The sequence below is a fragment of the Balaenoptera acutorostrata genome, chromosome 7 (assembly GCF_949987535.1).
Source record: "Balaenoptera acutorostrata chromosome 7, mBalAcu1.1, whole genome shotgun sequence".
In the NCBI taxonomy this organism is placed as follows: Eukaryota; Metazoa; Chordata; class Mammalia; order Artiodactyla; family Balaenopteridae; genus Balaenoptera; species Balaenoptera acutorostrata.
The window spans coordinates 8901346-8924239 of record NC_080070.1 but is presented as its reverse complement, the minus strand read 5'-3'; the positions used below and the strand labels follow the sequence as shown (position 1 = coordinate 8924239).

General features: G+C 37.8%; 1 protein-coding gene and 1 non-coding gene across 2 annotated transcripts in view; both read left to right on the top strand.

Annotated features, from left to right (window-relative positions):
• The window catches only part of CNTNAP2 (contactin associated protein 2), a 1523154-nt gene that overhangs the window by 492099 nt on the left and 1008161 nt on the right, over positions 1-22894 (top strand). The gene's annotated exons all lie outside the window — the stretch shown is intronic.
• On the top strand, positions 13796-13902 carry LOC114238233 (U6 spliceosomal RNA). Its single transcript, XR_003623653.2, has one exon. It is a non-coding gene; the product is annotated as a U6 spliceosomal RNA (small nuclear RNA).

The following is a 22894-nucleotide window of genomic DNA, read 5'->3' as shown; positions in this document are numbered from 1 at the left end:
CTGAACTTCTTTCAGGGTGTGTTGAAGGTCAGCAACTAAGGTGGTTAGTGACTTCTTGTAGAACCAGATGGTGAGTGACAATTTTTAGTTGGCACTAGGGACCTAGCTGAGGGCACGTCACTGAACTTCTCTGGGCATCAGTTCAGAGGTTGCTATGTCTAGTGTCAGAGTAGGCTTGAAGATTACACAAATTAAAATGTGGAAAATCATAGGGCACTTTGCTTGGTACATTTCTTTACTCCTTTTTATTTTTCTTTAAATTCTGGTATCCAGATTCTTTTGGAATTTTATCACCAATGCAACCACTTTCTTTTCCTTAAAATAGTTCAGTGATGTAGAAATAGGGAAATCAGTATCTTACATGAAGATAATACTAAGGAAAAGAGGGAAATAAAGTAAGGTTTGAGTTTCCTAACTGGGTAAAAAAAAATATATATATATATATATAATTTTAGTATTTTATATACATATATAATTTTTTAAATGCAAGTTTTTCAGAGAAGATAAACAGTTTATACAGGGTAAAATTCAAAGAGAATTTTCTTATATGGAGGACATCATAGCAAATAGAAAGCAGTGCTTATAAGACTTTTTGTTGTTGTTGTTGTTTTAAAAGGCTTCAATAAAAGCTAAGAACATAGTCTTAAAAGTGAATCCCAGTAACTGAAGCTTCTTTGTTCTAAGGTGTAGGCATTCTGTGGTTTAGGATAAGTCAATGCAAATGTCAAATATAGAATACTGAGAGATGTGGGGAATGCTGTATTTTTATATTATCTAACCTAAATATGACTTCTCACAATTAGGCTTTTGAAAGAAGCCAGATGACATAAAATTCTAGGTTATACAGGGTCCTTAAACATGAACTCAATTTTGAGAACATTTAGTCTTTATACCTATTTCAGTTGTTCTCCCACCCTCTCTGCCTTCCTCCCCCCAAAAAGGAAGAGATTAGATTTATTATCGAGTCAAACATGTTGGAATCAATCAGCAAGTAAAGAGGCTTTGGAAAGTAACATGGATTGCTGAACAGAACATGTCTTTCCAAGGAAACCATGGAAGAGATCCAGAACAGGAGGAAAGTCAACCTTGGAGAAGAGGGAGGTAATGAGCCACATCTAAAGAAAGGTGGAGAGGTCATAGTTCTTTAGTTTGCAATTTAACATGAAATTTCTTTAAGGTAGATCTAAGAAAATATGCCCAATTACTTGTGTTCAGGGATTCAAGAGATATCCCCTAGGACAGTTAATGTAGGAATTTAATGAGTAAAAACAACCTAAATATTTTTCTATTTCTGTCTCCAAGTTACATTTCATGGAAAAGCCCAAGGTATGATGCCATATAGAAGTCTATACCACTGCATCAAAAACACTTTTAATATATGGCAAAAAATTTTAGTGTCACAGCATCACAAACACTTTTACTATATGGTGAAAATTTTTTAAAAAGAATTCTTTTAGCTTATGTATTATCTTCAACAGTTTGAATTGAATTCCAACCATTCATTTAAACTGGGGAGAAAAATTCTGAAAATACTCTAGTGAGCATAAAATGACAAATTGAGATTAAAGGTGTAGTATCCACACTTTAATTTACCATTATTATTATTATATTTTAGAGTATGTGAAAATAGTGAAGGATAACATATGATTCTGCCAAATCCTATTTTTTCTCAGATTTTGGAGGGAACATGGCATTCCGTGAGAATATCTTGTAGTGTGCATCTTGCAGAATGTTCTTTGAAAACAGGTGCATATACTTTGGGGGGATGGTCTCTTCTTTGCAAGATGTGGGAGGTGGAATGAATAGTCTCATCCGCATGAAAGGACATCCACCTCCCTATGGAAGTAGAAACTCAGAGTGTGGTCCCTGGACCAGCAGCATCCATACTACCCTGCAACTTGTAAAAAATGTAACTTCTTGGGCACCACCCCAGAATGAGTGAATCAGAAACTGGAGTTGGCTTACTTCACTCAGTATGATAACCTCTAGGTCCATCCATGTTGCTGCAAATGGTGACAAATATGTATCGCTTATATATGGAATCTAAAAAAAAAAACAATACAAATGAACTTATTTAAAAAACAGAAGTAGACTCACAGACATAGAACACAAATTTATGGCTACCAAAGGGGAAAGCGGGGGGAGGGATAAATTAAGAGTTTGGGATTAACAGACACCCACTACTATATATAAAATAGGTAAACAACAAGAACCTACTGTATAGCACAGGGAACTATACTCAGTATCTTGTAATAACCTATAATGGAAAAGATTCTAAAAAAGAAAAAAATATATATATATATCTGAGTCACTTTGATGTACACCTGAAACTAACACAACATTGTGAATCAACTGTATTTCAATAAAAATTTAAAAAAAAAAGAAACTGGAGTTGGGTCCAGCAATCTGTGTTATAATAAGCCTTCCAGGGGATTCTGATCTAAAGCAGCTACACTTTAAGAGCCGAGAACCACTGCTGTGCCCATGTTTTACAGTCTCTGGCAAGTCATACTGAACCGTTTGTAATAAACATGCTATTCAGAATCAGTCCTAGTGTTATAATTTTAACTTTCAAATATATTTTAAAAATATATAACTAGTAATGCCCTTCTAATTTCTCATTAGTGTGTCCTTTTGGTTTCACATTAGAAGCACTTGGGAAGTTTTAAATATCCTGATGCCCAGGCAGTGGGGTGAAACCCAGGCAGCAGCTTGCTTTAAGGCTCCCCAGGTGATTCCAATGTGCAATGTACATGTAAGGACCAGTTCCTTATTTCTTTGTTGAGCAAAAGTTCTCAGCTCTGACTGTGCATCAAAACTGCCATTTCAGCTTCAAACATACTCTCTCTACCCCCAGGCATTCTGATTCAAAAGGTCTAAGACAATTCCTGGGTTTTTGCATTTCTAAAAGTCTCCGCACTCATGTTGTGCAGCTAGGGCTGGTCCCAATATTTTGAAGCTCTAGAGAAGAAATTTCTCCATATTGGCTCTTGTCAAGTGGTAAGGGGATAGAAACAGAAGTCTTACTGTCACCCAGAACAACTTCTCCTATTGCATTTTTTGATCTGTAGGTCAGAGAAGTGACCTTTCAGCACTAATGATGTTCAAGTGGTGTTTTAAAATTATATTCATTAGGGAAAAAAATGGAAAAGTAATTCATAAATATTCAGTGATGCAAAAATGGTTAGCTGAGGCTAATATTAAAAATGTAGGGTATGATGAGAACCAATTGCTTTAAATCTTCAAGTTTGAAAATCTCAGTTACCTAGAATTTTGTAACAATGGACAATGATTTTGAAAGGTTTTGATGAACCACAGATGGGTAAGCATCTGTTCAAATAAAAATGATTAGTTAGTTGCTGGAAAAGCAGGAGATGATTTGAGAGTCATAATTAACCAGAAGCTGGACATAAGTCAGGATTATAACACTTATTATTAAAGCCATGTATAATAATAAAATTTCTTCTACTCATCCTATTTAAAGATTTTTGAGTGCTTAATATGAGCAAGGCACTGTGTTAGGAGCCAAGCAAAAGTTACAAAGAAAAGATAATAGTATTTTATTGTAATATGCAGACTGTTCTTAAGGACCACGACCCAAAAAGAATGTGTAAGACTTAAGCTAAATTCAGAGGAGGGTAGTGATAGTGAATGTGGAGTATGTTAAGAATCTTATGACTCAGTTTGAAACGTTTAAAACACTGCACTGATTTCATTTGGAGAGAAGATTGGGGAATGACTGAAAATAGAACCTTAAGCATTAGAAAGGAACTAAGTATAAGACAGTGTTTTGGCTGAATTTTGTCCCCCCCAAATTTGTATATTGAAATCCTAACCCCTAGTACCTCAGAATGTGACAGTATTTGGAGCTACAGAGTCTTTAAAGAGGTAATTAAATTAAATTAAAATGGGGATTTCAGGGTGGCCCTAATCCAATATGACTGTGTCCTTATAAGAAGAGATTAGGACATAGACACACACAGGGAGGATGGTGTGAGGACACAGCCTGGGGGCAGCCATCTGCGAGTCAAGGAGAGAGGCCTCAGAAAAAACCAAAGTTGGTCTTGGACTTCTAGCCTCCACAACTGTGAGAAAATTAATTTTTATTGTTTAAGTGTGTGTATTTTGTTATGGCAGCCCCAGCAAACTAATATAGGCAGTAACTTTCTACAGACGGTGTCCTCAGAGGAACAAACACTAGGAAATGAACCGAATATTGCAATGAGTTAGTTAAAATATAAATATAAAAAATATAAATATAAAAAATATAAATATAAATAGCTTCTGACTATAGTGATTATCTGGGAGTCTGTGAAGTCTTCTAACAAGTAATAGTTTAAATCAAAAATTGTCTATTTTTAACCACTGGTATAAGTAAGCATTGTTCCTCCTTAAAGAAAAAACAAACTTAACTACAGGAACATGTCAGGATTCCATTATAATTTATCTACTACCTTTCTTTGGACCAGATCAAAGATTTACCTGAAATATTTTGACTTATACATAGTATTAAATAGTGTTAGAGTGACATTATGGTATGTTTTTTCCAATATCTTTTTATTTCCTTCACTCTGAAGGTGCTGTACCCAGAAGGAGTGAATTAGGCTAAGGGGCCTCATGCTGTTACAGTATAGAAACCAATACACACAGTTCCTTCAATTTAGCTTGAGTCATACATATGGATACTTTGATATTTAAATGACCTTTTCTCTCATTTCTCTATCCCCCTAAAAAAAATCTTAAATCTGTTTCATTCTTTGGGGAATCACTTTGAATAAAATGAAAAAACAGTTTGCAAGTAAGACATACAAGGGAGAGAGAGTGTGTGTATTTGTTTGAGTCTTTGGAGATATAGCATCTAGCAAACCTGATCCCAGAGGTCAGTGAAGCCCTCTGGATTCCAACCTGGGAAGCTTTATAGATATAAGCAATGAATTTGCTTTATTTGGTTGACATTTATATGACAGGGACAGACAGATGTGGGGTGAACCTACTCTATTTTTAAAAGGCTAAAGTTAAGGAAAATAGAAGCAGAGGAAGTAGAGACATGTAAGATGATTACACAAAATAAGAGAGACCTCGGGCAGAGCCTGAATCTTCTCTTGCTTTCATATTGTTATATGAGGCTCTTAGGAAAAGCACTCTCATCCAAAACTGTTTGCCCAAAGAAGCATGGAATTTTACAACTAGATATTTATTGTAGGAAGTATTTTTAAGCAACTTTTGAAATACAAATACTTAGCGTAAATGAGGATTTTTTTTTTTGTCCGTTCTCCTCCATGACAAAGTTGAGCAGAATGGTAGGATGAGGTGGGGAGGGGGAAAAAAGATCCCACAATTTAAAGTGGGGAGGGAAAACATTTTAAGAAGTTGAGGGATTGTGGACAAGGAATGCCAAACAGGGGTGGATGAGCCACGGGAAGAGCAGCCATCACTCACTGGTTCCCACCAGCACAGGTCAGACCACCAGACTTATACCTGGGGAACTTCCAAAGTGGCCAGCCTGGAGCAGTTGCACAGAACCCTTACAGCTGCAAGAACCTTTACAGCAGGAATCGCAAAAATGCCAATCACAATCGCATGGCAGCCTGAAGCAGGACATGTTAGAGCATCAGAACCTCAAGAGAGCTATAGATTCAACAACGTCCCCCTGCTTGATTATGCCATTGCTCCTAAGCAGTTCTGAGACATCTTGAGATCCAGAAAAATAAAGAAACTCTGCATTTTCTAGACAGAGGTTTCAAATTCTAGATAGAAGGAAGGTTATCATTTATTGAGAATTCTGCAAAGTGCAATAAACTTCTGAGGAGACATGTCTTGGCTTATAGAAAGGGCACCATCTCTTAGGCAATTGAGACTGAGTTCACCCTTACAGTTGCACAGGTAGTTCACTGCACAAGAACTCTCTGGTAAGGGGTAAGCGAGAGTTGAAATTGAGCCCCTGCCAAGCAGGGCTGTGAACACCCAGAATAAGGGTCACTACTTTCTAGTGTTCACAAATGTGTTTTAAATTGACCAAGTTATGAGGCCAGTAGGCCACCTTTTTAAAATTTTCAATTGTACAAAAAAGTTGTAGAGGCCTGATTTAGTCATTTTCCTGCATGATGTATCATCCTGAGGGACCCGGGCAGGTGAAGCAGCACTGGGGTCTTTGATAGGTAACCATCTCCTTGCTGCAGGAGCTCCAAGTATCTGAGTGCTCTGAGACCAGTACTACAAAGAACAGAGTCCTGCTAGGATACTTCTGCAGCCTAAGAGCAATTCTGCAGCGTTCTATTCACTGAGAAATTTGTGCTTTCATAAAAATGATTTTAAAACCCTATCTATTATTACAGTGAACAAAATGGGATTTTGAACCTATTGTTGGATTTAATTATTATTTTTATGGCAGAACTGGGAGTCTGGGAGTAGTTAATAACAGTTGTTTTTTTTACTCTCTTTTATTAAGTCATTTATCACAAGCAAGATTCAGTTTCTAACTTTAGTTCTTTATTTAAGTTTCTAACTTATCTGTTTTTTTTGTTTGTTACATCTCTAAAGGTTAGAGAATAGCTATTTCATTTTCTCCAGCAAAAGCTATTCAGCAGTCTAGGATAGCATGATGGTTAAATGGTAAAAAGAAGAGATGATTTGAAATTAAAGCAACTTAACAGTGAGGATTAACAGGGGCATGGAAGGCTACACATCAAACTCATCTCTACTTAAGCTTCACTTTCAACAGCAGATTTTCCATGGCCTCCTGACTTTCCTGCTCATCTCAATCCCAGGTTCCTGTTAATCAGGCCAAGAGAAGAAGAGATGAAGTTTATTTCGAATAAATGTGTGCCTTATGGTAGTCCAGGCAGCATGCTTTATACATTGCTAAGCCTATTCCTGCTATAAAAATTATATTTATTAAGTCTAGGAACATTACATATTCCTGTAATATTTCAAAAATCGCAACAAATAAAGTTAAAAAAAAAAGCATGGACATTCAAAAGATAACAATAAAAGTAATAGGGGCTTCCCTGGTGGCGCAGTGGTTGAGAATCTGCCTGCCAATGCAGGGGACACGGGTTCGAGCCCTGGTCTGGGAAGATCCCACATGCCGTGGAGCAACTAGGCCCGTGAGCCACAACTACTGAGCCTGCGCGTCTGGAGCCTGTGCTCCGCAACAAGAGAGGCCACGACAGTGAGAGGCCCGCGCACCGCGATGAAGAGTGGCCCCCGCTCGCCGCAACTAGAGAAAGCCCTCACACAGAAACGAAGACCCAACATAGCAATCAATCAATCAATCAATCAGTCAATCAATCTTTTAAAAAATAAAAAATAAAAAAAATAAAGGTAATAGAAACATTATAAATGATGTCCTATGATTTGGTGTCATTGGATGACACACAATGAATGATAGAGAAAATGGTAAGATTATTTTATTAATTTAATTCTGATGGTGATGTCCTCCCCTAGGATCTTGTTTCCTTTCATGTTTACTGTACACATTTTTCCTCTCCTTGCAGATACATTTCAAGATTTACCCTCTATATAAAGCCTTACCTAACCACACCAACCAGGGTTATCATTCTGTTGTTGTTCTGAACTCCTGTAATAGTGATGCTTTCTCTGACTCTAGACTTGCTGAGGGCAGGGACGGGATCCATTCGCCTCCTATTATACCCCCAGCACTTACCATACTGTTTGTATTTCATAGGAATTCACTTATTGTGTGAACGAGTGAATACCATGCAAGCTGCACTTAATTTTTGATAGTACTCCCCTAAATTTTGTATTTGCTGAATATGTTTTAGATTATACAAATCTTCATTTCCCTAGCCCCCCAATCTTCAGTTCTAACTAGTGAAGTTAACCTAATGAAGGAGAGTACAATTTGCCCAAGGAAAATCTGGTGTCAGCCCTGTGGTCTTTCCGGTCTTCACAGAATGGTATTTAGGGCTGTGTAAGAAGCAGTGGGATGCACCCCTCCCCATGCACTCACCCCTTCACTCTCCCCTGAAATCTGGCAACATTAACCTGTATGTAGCCTCCTTGGTGCTGACCCTTCACTTTGATAAGAAAAGTCATTACAATTCAAAGCATTAGAATCCAAATTTTTGGAAAAGGATTGAATTTTTTCCTAATATACAAAATGATCAAAGGATTAAAGCTTTTATGTTCTCTGCAGGGGTAGACCCATGCTTTGTGGAACATGAGGCGTCATACAATTTGGAGTTGGGGGAACTCTTTACAAAAAAGGAATACCGAATTACAAATACAAAATTAAGTATAAGGTAGAATCTTTATTTAGAATGAGAAAAAACTCACTACAAATTACTAGACCCTTCAAGGCTCAGGTCCCTTATTTTCTGAGATCTCATGAGGTGATTTACCAGAAATGAATGTTACCTGGCTTCCCTCCCTAGAAGAAAACTCCTAGCAATATCCAGTCTCATGGTGGTCCCGTAAGTGAGCTTAGTTAGCCTCATATTAAATTTCCCTCTGGCCCTTAAGGTTTGGAAAAGAAATACCGTGTGTGTGTGTGTGTGTGTGTGTGTGTGTGTGTGTATGAATCTTTCAAGGCTCAATTCAAGAACTAGGAATTCATTTGCCTATTCGACATAATTATTTTGAATATACATTCTCTGCAGGATACAGATCCAGTACCATCCCTCGGGGAGAAGGAGCCAGTCAATAATTATCAACCACAGGAATAAATATATAGCCAACCGTGACAGTGTTATGAAAGATACACAGTGTTCTGAGAGTATATAACAAGGAAACATGAAACTAGGTACCCAGGGTTTTGTTTACATTCTTGTTTGCTATGTTTATTTGGCTTTTCGTGGTGTCAGGGTTGGGGGATGAGAGGGGCTAGGGCAACCAAGCAAGAGGAAGTTCTATTTGAGCTGAAATTTAAGGACAGATAGGAATTTAGTAGGTAAAAGTGGTAGGGATGAGGGATATGGAGTTTCAGGCCATGGGGTTAAGAGGGAAGAATAACAAAGACCAATGTAGCCTGGTAACTCAAGCCTGGGGCTGGTTTAGGACTCACAATAGCTTTAATGAAAGCAGAAAATCCCAACTTCCTTCTCTGTCTGTGCTGTGCATTATGTTAGTGCTGGCCACATGTGTCTATGGAGTGCTTGAAAAACTCAAAGACTTCCTATGAAAAAAAAAGAGTGCAGTATATCTCACTAGTAACTTTTTCATATTCATTGCATGTTAAAAGAGTGTTTTGGATATATTGTGTTAAATTAAATATATTGTTAAAATTAAGCCACCAGTTTATCCTTTTATTAAGTGTGGCTACCAGAAAATCTAAACTTGCGAATGTGCCTTGTCTTTGTGGCTTGCTTGATGTTTCTATGGGATGGCACTGCTCCAGCAATGGATCTCAGCCCTGGCTGTTCATCGTGACCCACAGGCCTCACCGTAGACCTCGGGAATTAGAACCTCTCAGGGTACAGGCTAAGAGTTTGCATTTCACACAAATGACCTGGGTGATTGCAGCACTTGTGATTCACAGGCTACTCCTGTAAAAGGCTCAAATGTATGTATTACAGGTTTTAGGTCTGCTTCTTTCAGCTGGAATGCCTCGGGTAAGTGGTCTCTTTGAATCTGGTCAGATTCCAGGAATCTTTGACGGGGGATAGCTTTATGTGCAAAATCATTTTTGGTAAGCCATTTTCAGTAGGGTAATGTCAATGGGCAGCCTGGGCTGAGGAATGCCTAACTCCAGGGAGATCATTTAAGTAGAAAAAAATGTGACTGGTGCCTTCTTCAGGCTCTACATCGTGGTGGCCCTGTTTGCCAGACGTAGAAGTGGCGGGCTTTTGGTCTGTCTGCCGCGATGCAAGCTCATGATGTATAAACATGGCCGTCTATGGCCGCCCCTCAGCGCGAACTCGGGGTGAAGTCTGTTTTGGAAGGGGGTAGTACTAGACAGACACAGTGACAAACACAAGCTTCTCTATGCATTTTTTCCCCCCAAAGACACTCATTTCCAATTAATAAAACATTTTGGGTTTAGGCATCTCCTTGTTTTAACTTAACATTTCCATCATCATGGATATTTATCATTGTTTTTCAGAGTAAACTCTTTAACTGACCCTTATTTCAAGGGTTTTTCATAACAACAGGACCAGTCTTTCCAGAGTCTGAGAAAAATAATGATTCCTTATGTAGCCTAGAAAGCTCAATTATACTGGTACTCAAAATCATGTAAATGCAAGCTTGTATTTACAGGTCTGTTAGAAGCCTTCTTCTTTAACAGAAATTCTTTTCTGGCTCCTCATGTCCCATAGATGAGAAGGGCAGACACCACAGGAGGGTGTTTTTACTCATTTTGTTCGGTATGATCTATGAATTGGGTGACTATATTTTAAAATCAGATAATTTCTTTTATCACTAAGGTGTTTGATGGGATGGCAGCTTCATTCTGGATTCCCTCCATCAAGGATTTGCAGGTTCTTTTCACTGCAGGGCTCTTCTCTTCCTCTTAGGAGGCCCCCAGCAAAGACTGAAATAGAACTGCTTTTTATAGCTTGGTTTTTCAGAAATCAGCTCCTTTGGACTTGTAGAAGACCTTGTATCTCTGCCAGCTCATTACATTTTGAGTAACATTATCAAACGTAGAACTTCAGTTTTTAAAATAGAATTTTAAGTCGTTTCATGAAAGAACAACTTGCCTAGATCATGATAACACCTTGTTAAATTGAATAGATCCTTGTCTTAGCTACTAAGTAAGTTAATGTTCCTTTAAAATATCATTCACTTGAGAAACAGCAGGAGTAAGAGTGGATTTTTTTTTTCTCTCCATTTAACTCCAGCTTCATTAAGATTATTGATTTCATTAAACAAATTCAAGCAACTTCTAAGACTTTCTCAGATTCTATGGCGCAAGGCCCAGATGTCTTTATGTGGCACTCAGTCATTCACATTCTGGTCCAAGCGCAAGTCCAGCATCACCTATCTCCCAAGTCTCCCTCTGGCCCAGGCACCCTGATCGTTAGCCAGAGTGCACACACTATTCCCAAATGCACACCTGCTTCTTCACAGCTCTATTATTTGACTTTACTCTTCCCTCATCCTAGAGTTTCATAACCCTTCTCCATCTAACAAACTGCCACTTACCCTCTCTGACACGCCCCCGCCCCCCCCCCCCCCCCCCCCCCGCCAAATGTTACCTCTTCTGTGAATCTTCCCCAACTACCTTGGACACTGGTATCTCATCTAACTCTAGTACTGAATTCTAATTCAGGTTATGTATTTACATATGTTTATTCCTCACAAGTGAGCACTGGAGGGCAGGGATTAAGTTCAATTCACATTTGTCTTCAAGGGGTAGAAAGAATAGATATTTGAATACAACTACTGTGTTTCCATCTTCTGACTTTTCTACTGCCACATGCTCCCAGTTTCTTCAAGTGGTGTCATCCAAATCCATTCACCATCTGAGTGACTTATCTTTTAATATGCTTCCATTTGCTTACGTGTGTTAACAAGTTATCTGGGGTTGGAAGCATAGTACATAAAAGGCCATGTGATTTGTAGGCCTTAGAGAGAGGCCTCCAGGACACTTCCCTTTTCATCTGGTCTTCTTCCTTACACATTGCTTGGACCCTGGCTTACCTTGAACTAGGGAAGGGCATACTCTGGGGTTTCACATGCCACTGGGCCTGTCTTTGGAAGCCTATGTTCTGCTTTCTGGCCCACTCCCAGCCTGCAGAAGCCCTGACATACCTACGTATTTAGCTCCATATCATCTATGAACCGCATGACTATCTTTTAAAATCAGATCATGTCTTTGATTACTAATATATTCACTGGTACGATAGCTTCACCCTGGATTCCCTCCATCAAGGATTTGCAGGTTCTTTGCAAGGCAGCAGTGGATCCCACCTGACTGTCACCATCCTGCCTAACATTTGTAGTTTAGGTTTGGTGGCTCTGGTTTTTGTTTGTGTTATTTTAACTGATGTCATTGTGTCATTCTTATCGTTTGAAAATGAACAACCATGGTAGAATGCTTTGATTTTGAAGCTACCAGTCATATGTATTGAGGAGCAACGTCTTTTAAACAGAACTGTCACCCAAGTACACATTTCTAAGCCCAATTAAGACCAATAAAATGTTTGTAAGTTGAATTAAATAACTCTTCTTTATCCCTGGCATAGAGTAAACTGATTTAAGAGAAGCAACCATTGTCTCAGCTATGTTCCAGAGACCGTAGCTTGCAAAAACAAACAAATGAAAACACAAATTTGGTGCCAATATTGGAACTCACATTAGAGAAAAATGGTCTTAATATAGATACAATTTTTCTCTGTATATTCATTAGGTTGAAGCACTGTTTTCTACGGTAACGACATAACATTTCACTAAAATATAAGTGTGTTTGGGAGTTCATAAGCTCTTCTAGTGTTTTGAGAAGAGATTTGCAATATTAATGACTATGTTGGGTTTTTTTTTTTGCATTGATATACTTTTATATATGCATTTGGTTTATAAGCAAATACTCTTTCTGATGCTGAGTTCAATTGACAAAGAAAAAAAAATGAATGAAGCACAGATGCTGTACATAAGAACAGAATGTGCAATGCAATTTAGCCCTGTGGGCTTCCTGGGAAGAACCCACTTATCCTATAATAGGTAGAGTTGTCAGTAGTGACAATAATGCTGTTAGAAATCAGAACTAAGTTGTGCTCACCAGTGTTTAACTGGCAGTGCCACAATGCCTTCAGGGATGAAGTGCAAGTGCTGTTACCATTCATCTCGTGATTTTTTTTTGTGGTTCAATAATATATCTTCGTAAAACACCAATGACAGCCAGTATTCTGTTGTTCCTGTGAGTGAAATACGATGTGCTTGCAGTATGTTTTGAGGATTCACTAACTATGGCTATGAACACATAATTCGTAATCAAGTTTGTGCATGAGTAGCTGAAATATAAATAGGAACACTTAAGACTGGCTCAAAATCAGATTGCATTCTCCATTTATATAGTCATAGCAGGAGAGTTCAGAGATATACAATAATAAGCCTTGGCGTATGTTAGAGCAATTCAGAAAAGGAGCAAAAGCTAGATGGGGACAAAAAAGAGAAGGGCCATAACATTACTGAGGTAAGGATAAGACTGGATGAGTTTAGTTTTTCAGAAATAAATCATGGAATGGAGTATCAAAATGGGAATAAAACAGTTCTAGCTTAATCCTATTTGAACTTCTGAGTTGTCTCCCTCTGATTTTTGGTTTTGAGTGGAGATAATTCAGGTTTCTAAGTATAATTAATATAAATTTATCTTAAAATTTTGCACATGCACATGATAAACATCTTTACTGTGGGGATGTTGTAACAAGTCTCTGTTTTACTTACAGTCCATAGCTGCTAGATTTACCTTCTCAAGAAATCTCTAATTATGCCACTCCTTCACTTCATAAACTTCTTCTGAATGAAGTTCAAACTTCTTAACTTGAAATTCAGAGTCCTTCATGAGCTGTCTTCAACCAGTACCTCTTGTCATATCTCCTGCATGCAAAGGGCTCTTACTGAAGGACACGTAGTCCATTTGTTCATTCAGCAAACATACAGTGAGCATTTTAGCTCTGGGGATTCATGAATATATATATATTCATTTATGTGTTCAAGGAGCTCAGGAAGGGGCAGAAATCATGCAAACAAAATAACCTGCTAAACTTCCATTCCTTTATTCTTAACAATCCCTTCATTTCAAGTAGCCTTACCATCCATTTCCAATAATAGCAACTCTTCCATGAAGTTTTCATGAAACTCCTCCCTAATCCCCTCAAAAGAAAGTAAGCCAGTGCTTGCTTCGGCAGCACATATACTAAAATTGGAACGATACAGAGAAGATTAGCATGGCCCCTGCGCAAGGATGACACGCAAATTCATGAAGCGTTCCATATTTTTTAGGGGCAGTGTATAAAGGATAAAGGAGTCAACATAAAGGGCCCCCCAGTGACCATACGGTGACAGTTTTTAAAATAAAATTACTATTCTACAAATAGAGCAGATATAACACACACACGAATCAAATATTTGCCCAGGTCAAAAAATAGAACTTTGCCTCCTGTTCCATAAGCTCCTTCCATGAGCTTCATTCTGGTCACACCCCCTTCCCCTTCTTCATAGCCTCACTTTTATAATAATGACTTTCTTGCTTTTTGTTTTTTTGGTTTTATCACCCAAATGTGCATCCTTAAACACTATAGTTTACTCTTGCCCATTTAAAAAAAGATGCATCTCTTAGGATGAAGTTACAATTTGAGCATCAAAAGCACCGTCACCATCATCATCACCACCACCATCACCATCATAATCTTCATCATGGTTTACAGGACAAGATGAGTTTTGTGAAAGACCATGAACTCAAAATGACTCAAAATAGAAAAGTTATTATGAAGCTTGCCCGAAAGATGACTGTAATAGAAAGTAGTGACTATAATAGATCATGTTTATTTTTTATTGATTTTAATAATTCAGAGGGTTTGATATTTCTTCCGTGAATTTTGTATGTTTATAAAGCACAGTCATATGTCTGCTTTATCTGTTAAGAATAAACACTGGACACTGTAAGTCAAATAGCCCCAGAGGGGCTTCCCTGGTGGCGCAGTGGTTGAGAATCTGCCTGCCAATGCAGGGGACACGGGTTTGAGCCCTGGTCTGGGAGGATCCCACATGCCGCGGAGCAACTAGGCCCGTGAGACACAACTACTGAGCCTGCACCTCTGGAGCCTGTGCTCTGCAACAAGAGAGGCTGCGACAGTGAGAGGCCCGCACACCGCGATGAAGAGTGGCCCCCACTTGCCGCAACTAGAGAAAGCCCTTGCACAGAAACGAAGACCCAACACAACCAAAATAAATAAATAAATAAATAAATAAATATAATTAATTAATTAATTAAAAAAAAAAAAGCCCCAGAAAATGTAGATGCCAAGAACAGGAAGGACTATTCAGTTTGGGTGGGCACCCACAATAACCAACCAGAAAGCGGGTTCCACAGTGTTTGCCAGATGACCTACAGAGGAACGCTAACTACACAGACTTAATCTCTCAACCCCTAGGAGATTAAATCTCAGTGCTAATAAGGGAGGTGTAACTTTTTTTTTTTTTTAAAGATTTATTTATTGATTGATTGATTGATTGCTATGTTGGGTGTTCGTTTCTGTGCTAGGGCTTTCCCCAGTTGCTGCAAGTAGGGGCCACTCCTCATCGCGGTGCGCGGGCCTCCCACCATCGCAGCCTCTCCCGTTGCGGAGCACAGGCTCCAGACGTGCAGGCTCAGTAATTGTGGCTCACGGGCCCAGCTGCTCCGCGGCATGCGGGATCCTCCCAGACCAGGGCTCGAACCCGTGTCCCCTGCTTTGGCAGGCAGACCCCCAACCACCGCGCCACCAGGGAAGCCCGGGAGGTGTAACTTTTTAAAGCTAAGAGACAAAAATCAATACTTGATTATGATAAGATAATAGGTTATATATAACAATGGCCAAGTGATATTTTTTTTTTAAAAATCAGAGATAAATACTAGGTTGCAAAATTAAAACCCTAGGCATAAGATAAGGCCTGAAATAGTCGCACTGGCATTAACACGTGTAATTTAACTATAGAAAATTATAGTTAATTTTTATAGTTAAGCTTTTATAGAAAAGCTTAATATAGAAAGGTGGTTTGGGTTGGAATCACCTTGAGAGAAACAAACAAGTATGATCAAGAATTAGTCAGTCAATAAACCAAAGTTCTGCAATCTAGGCAGTTCTGATAAGGTAATCTTTTCTTCAGGATCTGCTAAGAATTTTATGACCCAAGGAAAGGAATAAAATTAATAATGCTGAAACTCTGAGGGTATCTAAAAACAAATATAGAAAAACAAGAAGAGAAATAAGAAAGACATTAAACCTATGATATTGATGCTTTAGAGTAAATTTAAGTGAAACTATAACAATAAGTTCTATAGCCTTTGTTTTATATGTTTGTGAATTATGGTTTCGAAGTGTTTAAAAGGATCAGCTGTTCTAAATATATAAATACAGTTAGTTTAAACTATTTAAAATGATATGCTCAATAAATCTGTAATCAATATTTAAAGGCCCCAAGAAAAAATTCATTTTCAGTTTGGGGTATTAGATTCATGAGTTTAATAAATTGAACATTAAACAAAGGAAAAAAAAAAACAGTAAGCCATCCATTCCAAAGTTAATTGTCAGTTCTTTATTTTAGCACTAGGCAATATTTACTTAATTTACATACATGTACCCTCCAAAAGTCAGTAAGTATCTCTAAAGTCGAGGATAATGTTCCAAATAATCCCTATCCCCTACATTCAACAGAATTTGTAACTACAGAAAAATCACATACCTGTTGAATGAGTAAAATCATTCATGTTTTCTTGGAGGCAGCATCATTCTTATTTTCTCCTTAATCATTCACCTCCTTACAAATGTAGGAGAAAAAAGTTACCATTTCTCTCAACCATGACCTCCGTAGGTATAAAATCAAGTGATTCAATGATTGAAATGAAAAACAACATTTTATACAATTTTATATTGAACGAAATTTTCATTTTTATAAAGGAAAATGAAACATTCCTACTGAAAATTAAGAAAAGCATGATGATTTTCTCCATAATATAGCAATAAAACTTTGTTTTATAAATAATCCTTTAAAAGTATTTCAATCTTTTCATAAAGTGTTAAGTAATAAAACTTGCACAATTACCTTAAAAATGATTCTAAAATTATGAATAAGTGAAATTTATAATTTTGCATCTATAGGATTTTATAACCTTGACCTTCTAACAGAATGGAGCTTACATTTTTTTACTGTAAAAGTCAATAAGTACAAATTAGCTTCTATCTTGAATATAGATCATTATACATAGCTTGCTAGACACATCCAAAAATATATACTTGAAATAAGAATTATAATGAAGATGATTAAATAACTAACTCCAAATTTAATCACTCTGAACCTTATCTTTATATTATGCCAAATATGTTAGTAATACTTATCTACATTTCAACATGTTGTTATAATGTACATAAATTTATTAGTGATAGATATACTTGAATTTCAGATAATGCATTAAAAAGTTCTGCACAGGATGAATATTTAAAAATATGATTCAATTAAAAATTATCTTTTCAAAGGAAAAAGTAGATCACGATTTAACTTCTTGAACAGCTGAAGGTGAGACTATCATTCATTCCTAAAACATCGACTCAAACCAGAGAAGATAAATCTTGATGAAAATGAATGCCTTTCTCGTAGTAGACATCAGTAAATATTTGATAAAATTAGGCACCAGATCCTCCCAGTTTCATTGTCACTATTCTTTACGTTTATGCCAATAGGATATAATAATCATATAGAACACATTTTCATCTAGCACCTAACTTCCCTGAGGGAGAGACTTATTCTACCTTCTTAATACCTCATTGTCATTAGATAATAGGAGCTAAATTATAGTTTTGATTATACAGTGCCTAATTAAAAAGAAAACTCATGCTAATTGGGCTCCTCGTGTTGCTATGTAGACAAGTCCCAAGAAGATCCACCCTCATACCACACACTACTCATTTATAATCCTGGTCAGCTTGTTAATAACCTTCCAAAGTCAACAAGGATCCTCCTGCCCCATGTCGCCCGCACCAGTAAAACGAGCCTGAGTTCGGTAGCTGTGCTCTAAGAGAACATGCTCTCCCCTACCCGCCAGGCTGTGGGCGGGGCTGCTTTAATCTCGTCTGCAGGGGAAGGGGCGGAGTTTTCCGGGGTAGGCGGGGCGGGCTGCTCACTGACCCAGCTCCCAGGGCTGGGTGTGGCGTCTCTGCGCAGGCCCGCTGCCGCGGCCATCTTGAACGGAGGTGTCGTGCGCAGAGCTTCTGCGCACGGCCCGCGGAGCTGAGGTGACGGCAGCAGCCATTTGCACCAGGAACGCCGTTCTGAGGTGCCGGGGAGCGAGGCCTCTGCTCGCGGTTCCTGTGAGCAAGTGAAACTAGACTAAGCGCAAAGGAAAAGAGGAAAAAAGGTTAGGCTTTATCTTGTTACCCAGATTCTATTTTTATTTCCCGAGAATTATTAACGGGCTGCGCCGGTTTAGCCAGTTTAAATGCTCCAAGAATGAAATCATTGATGACGCCATCCTTACAGCGGTGACGTTATTACTAAGCTTTATTAGTCAGAGTGGAATATGTTAATATTTACAAGGTGTTGGGAAGAGGTCTGTCCTCACAGGTGCAGGCACCGCCTGGGTAAAGGGATAGGATTTGTTCTTAATATGTGTGTAGCACGATGGACTAATTCAACTCCACACGGAAACAAAGTGATCATTCCCTTTTTTTAAACGATGTAAATAGTGTTTGACTGTTTTAATGATCAGAGCTGATTGGAAACTATGTCCCGTGTAACCATACGTTTTTCTTTGAGCCGAGACATGGCCAACGTTGAAAAACCTCTGTTTATAAACAGACAAAATCAATAGTGAAAAGAGGGCCCAGTGTCCAATTCCTGTTTGTTCGAATTCTTTTTGAGAACTCGTTGGGAAGAAATAAACAACTGACTTGTGCACAGGAAAATAGTAACAGAAGCCCTTTTGTGCCTTTGCTCAGTTCAGAGACAAAAACAGAGGTAAGACAGCCTCCGGCAGATCCGCCTCATATTCAGGCATCTCTTCCAGCGACCACGGTGGAAGTCGTGCTCAGTAAAATGCAAACGGGTCCACTAAAATGCCAAGAGTTTCATTTTGTTTTGATGTCTTTCTCACAGAATAACAGTGTTCGGCTTGGTTTTTTTTTTTTTTTTTTTTTTTGTAGTGCCCTTCGGGAAAGAACATTTTCTCTTTTAAAAGCCACACAAAGCTTAACACAAGCAGCTTCATTGTTCTCTTTCTCAGGAAGCTAACAAAAAAAGACTAATGTGTTCCTGAATGAAGCTATTCATTGCTTAATAAAAACAAGAGTTAGTAACAATAACTGTTATACTCATATTAACCTTATTTTCACGCTTTAACATAGAAGTTGCTCAGGTGTATTATATGTGTACCATAATTTGCTTTAAAAAATGCTGCTGGGAAATACAAATCTAATGAAACAAAAAGTAAGATATCTTTTTTTTTTAAACAATGTTGTACAGGTGTACAGCAGAGTGATTCAGTTGCCCATATACATGCATCTGTTCTTCAGATTCTTTTCCCATTTAGGTTATTACAGAATATTGAGCAGAGGTCCCTGTGTTATACAGTAGGTCCTCGTTGGCTGTCTGTTTTAAATATAGCAATGTGTCTTGTTTGTTGTTATTTTAGAAATTTGAGTTAATAACCAGTGTTAAGCCCAGCTACCAGCACTCAAATTTTGGAAAATGCAAAGTTGTAATACTGATAATTATAAGTGCAGCTCTGGAAAGTGGAAAAAAATCTTTGACTTGAAATCCACAACCCTGGGTCTTATTTCCAAGTTTGCGACGTATTGCTTGATATTGGCAGGACTCTTCACTTTTTGAGTCTTGATTTACTCATTTGTTCATTTTCAAAGTGGGGAGTAGCTCTGGTTATCCACAGAATGACTAGTTATTGTTTTATAATGTTCACATGTAACTTTCTTCAAAGTCCATAATAAAGGCTGATAAAGACAAATATTATGAACTTCTGGTGCAAGATTTTTATAATAAATCATAAGCATGTGATGTAGGAGTCCCCAACATCACTTATGATTATCTCCCTTGGAAGCAGGTGAATTCACAAAATTTACAAAATCTATTTGTGAAAAACTTACTTTGAAGACTAATCTTCTTTAAAGGCAATAGATGTATTAATAATCTATGGTCTACGAGGTCAGGAGCTTTTTTTTTTTTTTAAGATTTATTAATTGATTGATTGATTGCTATGTTGGGTCTTTGTTTCTGTGCGAGGGCTTTCTCTAGTTGCGGAGAGCGGGGGCCACTCTTCATCGCGGTGCGCGGGCCTCTCACTATCGCGGCCTCTCTTGTTGCGGAGCACAGGCTCCAGATGCGCAGGCTAGGCTCAGCAATTGTGGCTCACGGGCCTAGTTGCTCCGCGGCATGTGGGATCCTCCCAGACCAGGGCTCGAACCCGTGTCCCCTGCATTGGCAGGCAGATTCTCAACAACTGCACCACCAGGGAAGCCCAGGAGCTTTGATTTTGATGTAAGCCTAATGTCTAGGGCATTACCTGTACCATAATATTGAGTCAGTGAATGAAAGAATTCACTGACTATATCCTCTTTCACTGTATTCATGGCATGATTTAGTTCATAACTATATTCTTCATGAATATGTTCTTAATGAATATATTCATTAAAACACTGAACCTGTGACCCTAAGCTTCTGATAAATTGAATAACCCTTAAAATTCTACTAATATATTCACATTTATTGAACCTACTTAAGAGAAATATATTCATGAATATATTCATGGGAAGAATATATTCATATTCACAGAATATATTCTAGAAGAATATTCCTTAACACAGTTCCCTGATAAATTTGTAAGTTTGATGAATTTAGTGAATTAGTTGTTCATGAATTGATTCTTTGGATAATTATTTTTGATCAGTCACTTTTAGAGAATTGGTTCTCAGTGAATTGACCGAGAGCCCCCTCTCTTGACTCTGATTGATATGATCATGGGCAGGTAGGCTACTGGCTATTGGAGCTCACCACTCTCTAAACCTGGGGGCAGAGATATCCTCCTGTGAAATCTCTGTTGAAGGAGGGAAAGAACCCCTTCTTCCAAAAGGAGAGAGGTTAGAGGCCAAAGTCGACTTCAGACCAAGAGCTACTTAATCAGATTCCACCTTCTCCCTGAAGTCTGTCTTCTTATTCCTCCTCGTTTTTCAGAGATGGTGGCCTTGCCTTGGGGGTTTGTTAGCAGGTGTGAATACTTAGTACAATTACTAAGGACTGAGCTACCTACAAAGGGTACACTGGCTTTAGCTATTAGTCTTAGAAGTGTGCTTTGTATTTATGGTATGTAATATGAATATAGTATGTTCTGTGTATACTCTATGTATAACAGTATAATCTATATAAATTAATTAGCAGCCACGTGATTTTTTTTTTTCTCAAGTCACGTATGCTTTTTCAAATTTATAACCGCAAAGGCTTGGCCTCTCATGGAGAATCACTGCTGTTGTGAGCCATAGTTTCTGATGAAATTATTCTCTCTCAGGTGTTTGAGAGCAGAAACAAGATTGTGACAACTCTCAAACTAAGTGAGCTGTGACAGTGGTGAGCTCATGAGATCTCAGCGTTAGAATATTTGAACCATTTTATTTTACCTTTAAGTCTAAGATACAGAGATGGTGAACTCAAGAAAAATGGAAACAAAGCCTAAAAGTGAAAATTTTAAAGGGAAAGTGGTAGACACTATAAAATTTAGAGAGAAAGCAAACAAAGAAAGGGAATATATTTATATCAGAGGGTTTTTCTTTCTCTCTTATGAGTGAAAGCAGTGTGCATTCCCTGTATCTGTGAGACATGAAAGGGCCATAATCGTGGTTGATAAGTTAATCAAAGACAGGAAAGCCCTTAAGTTTAGAAATGAAATTAGACATAATGTGAAAAATGACATCACAGTTAAAAGCCCTTGAAAGTGCCCTGAAGTCACCTCAGAATTTTTATGAAGTCTTCACCTGGTTGTAGTCCCCCAATAATCTTTATTTTTCTTGTACATCACAATTCATGTTAAATTAACGGCATTAATAGCTATCAGATTTGCTAAATTACTATTGTTTTAATATTCGACAACTGTGTGCATACTTCATAATTTTTTGATGGCTTCTGTATGCATTTATCTCCTGACTCTTTAAAGATAATAGTGGCCTTAATATTGTCTACAGTTTTACTTATTTCAATTAGGTTATACATCACATAGACTCTTACCTTGCTTTATTTTTATTGAAATATACTATTCGTATAGAAAATGCACATATCATGAATGTACAGCTTAATGAAGTTTTTGAAAAATTGGACACATCTATGTAACCTTCACTCAGATCAAGAGACAGACCATTACCAACACTCCAGATTGCTTCTGAAGTCAGTAATTGATTTTAACTAGAGGGTTGCTCATATAGCAACCAATGCTGAACAATGTTCAATAAATAACTACTAAAAAACACGATTGTGCAATATGGTATGGAAGAAAATCCATGTATAGATATTTCTGATGTTATCTTTAGATAGGATATGCCCTGTTAATAAGAAAATGATAAATGTTTATATAGAATTTTAGCACTGTAAGGCATCTAATCTCCACAGATTCCCTCAGATAACAGCCTTTGTGGGATTCTGCTGTTTGACATCTTCTTCCTAATCCTTTATTAGTATTCCAGAGAATTTCTGCAATAAAGGACAGATGCTCTTGCCAAAAGCCTTACTTCTATTTTCAATTTGCCAGTATTTTCTGGGACTCTACCTCTTACGTTAAATCACAGAAATGGCAAAGAATTCTCTTTCAGAATTGAAACAGTGAAAGACCCTAATTCCTTCCACAGTGCTGGATCCACCCTCCAAGTTGGTCTGCCATCAGTTTACTCTCATGTTTCCATGAAGCTATCTGTGTCCCCCATCTTCTGTCCACTATAGTACAAAATTCAAATGACTGTCTGTCTTTTCAGCGTGGATTCTTCTCTTTTCATCTCAGGCAAAGTCTCTTCCATGTACTTTGAGTGGTCCATGACCATTGTGTTTAATGCTTAGAGTCAGCCAGCAGGACAAGTACAGATTTATAGACCAAAATATACAACTTCAGTTATATCAGTATTTGCTTTATTAATATGCTCCACATAACTTTTTAAAAAAATTTTTTTAATTAATTAATTTATTTATTTTTCCTGTGTTGGGTCTTCGTTTCTGTGCGAGGGCTTTCTCTAGTTGAGGCAAGTGGGGG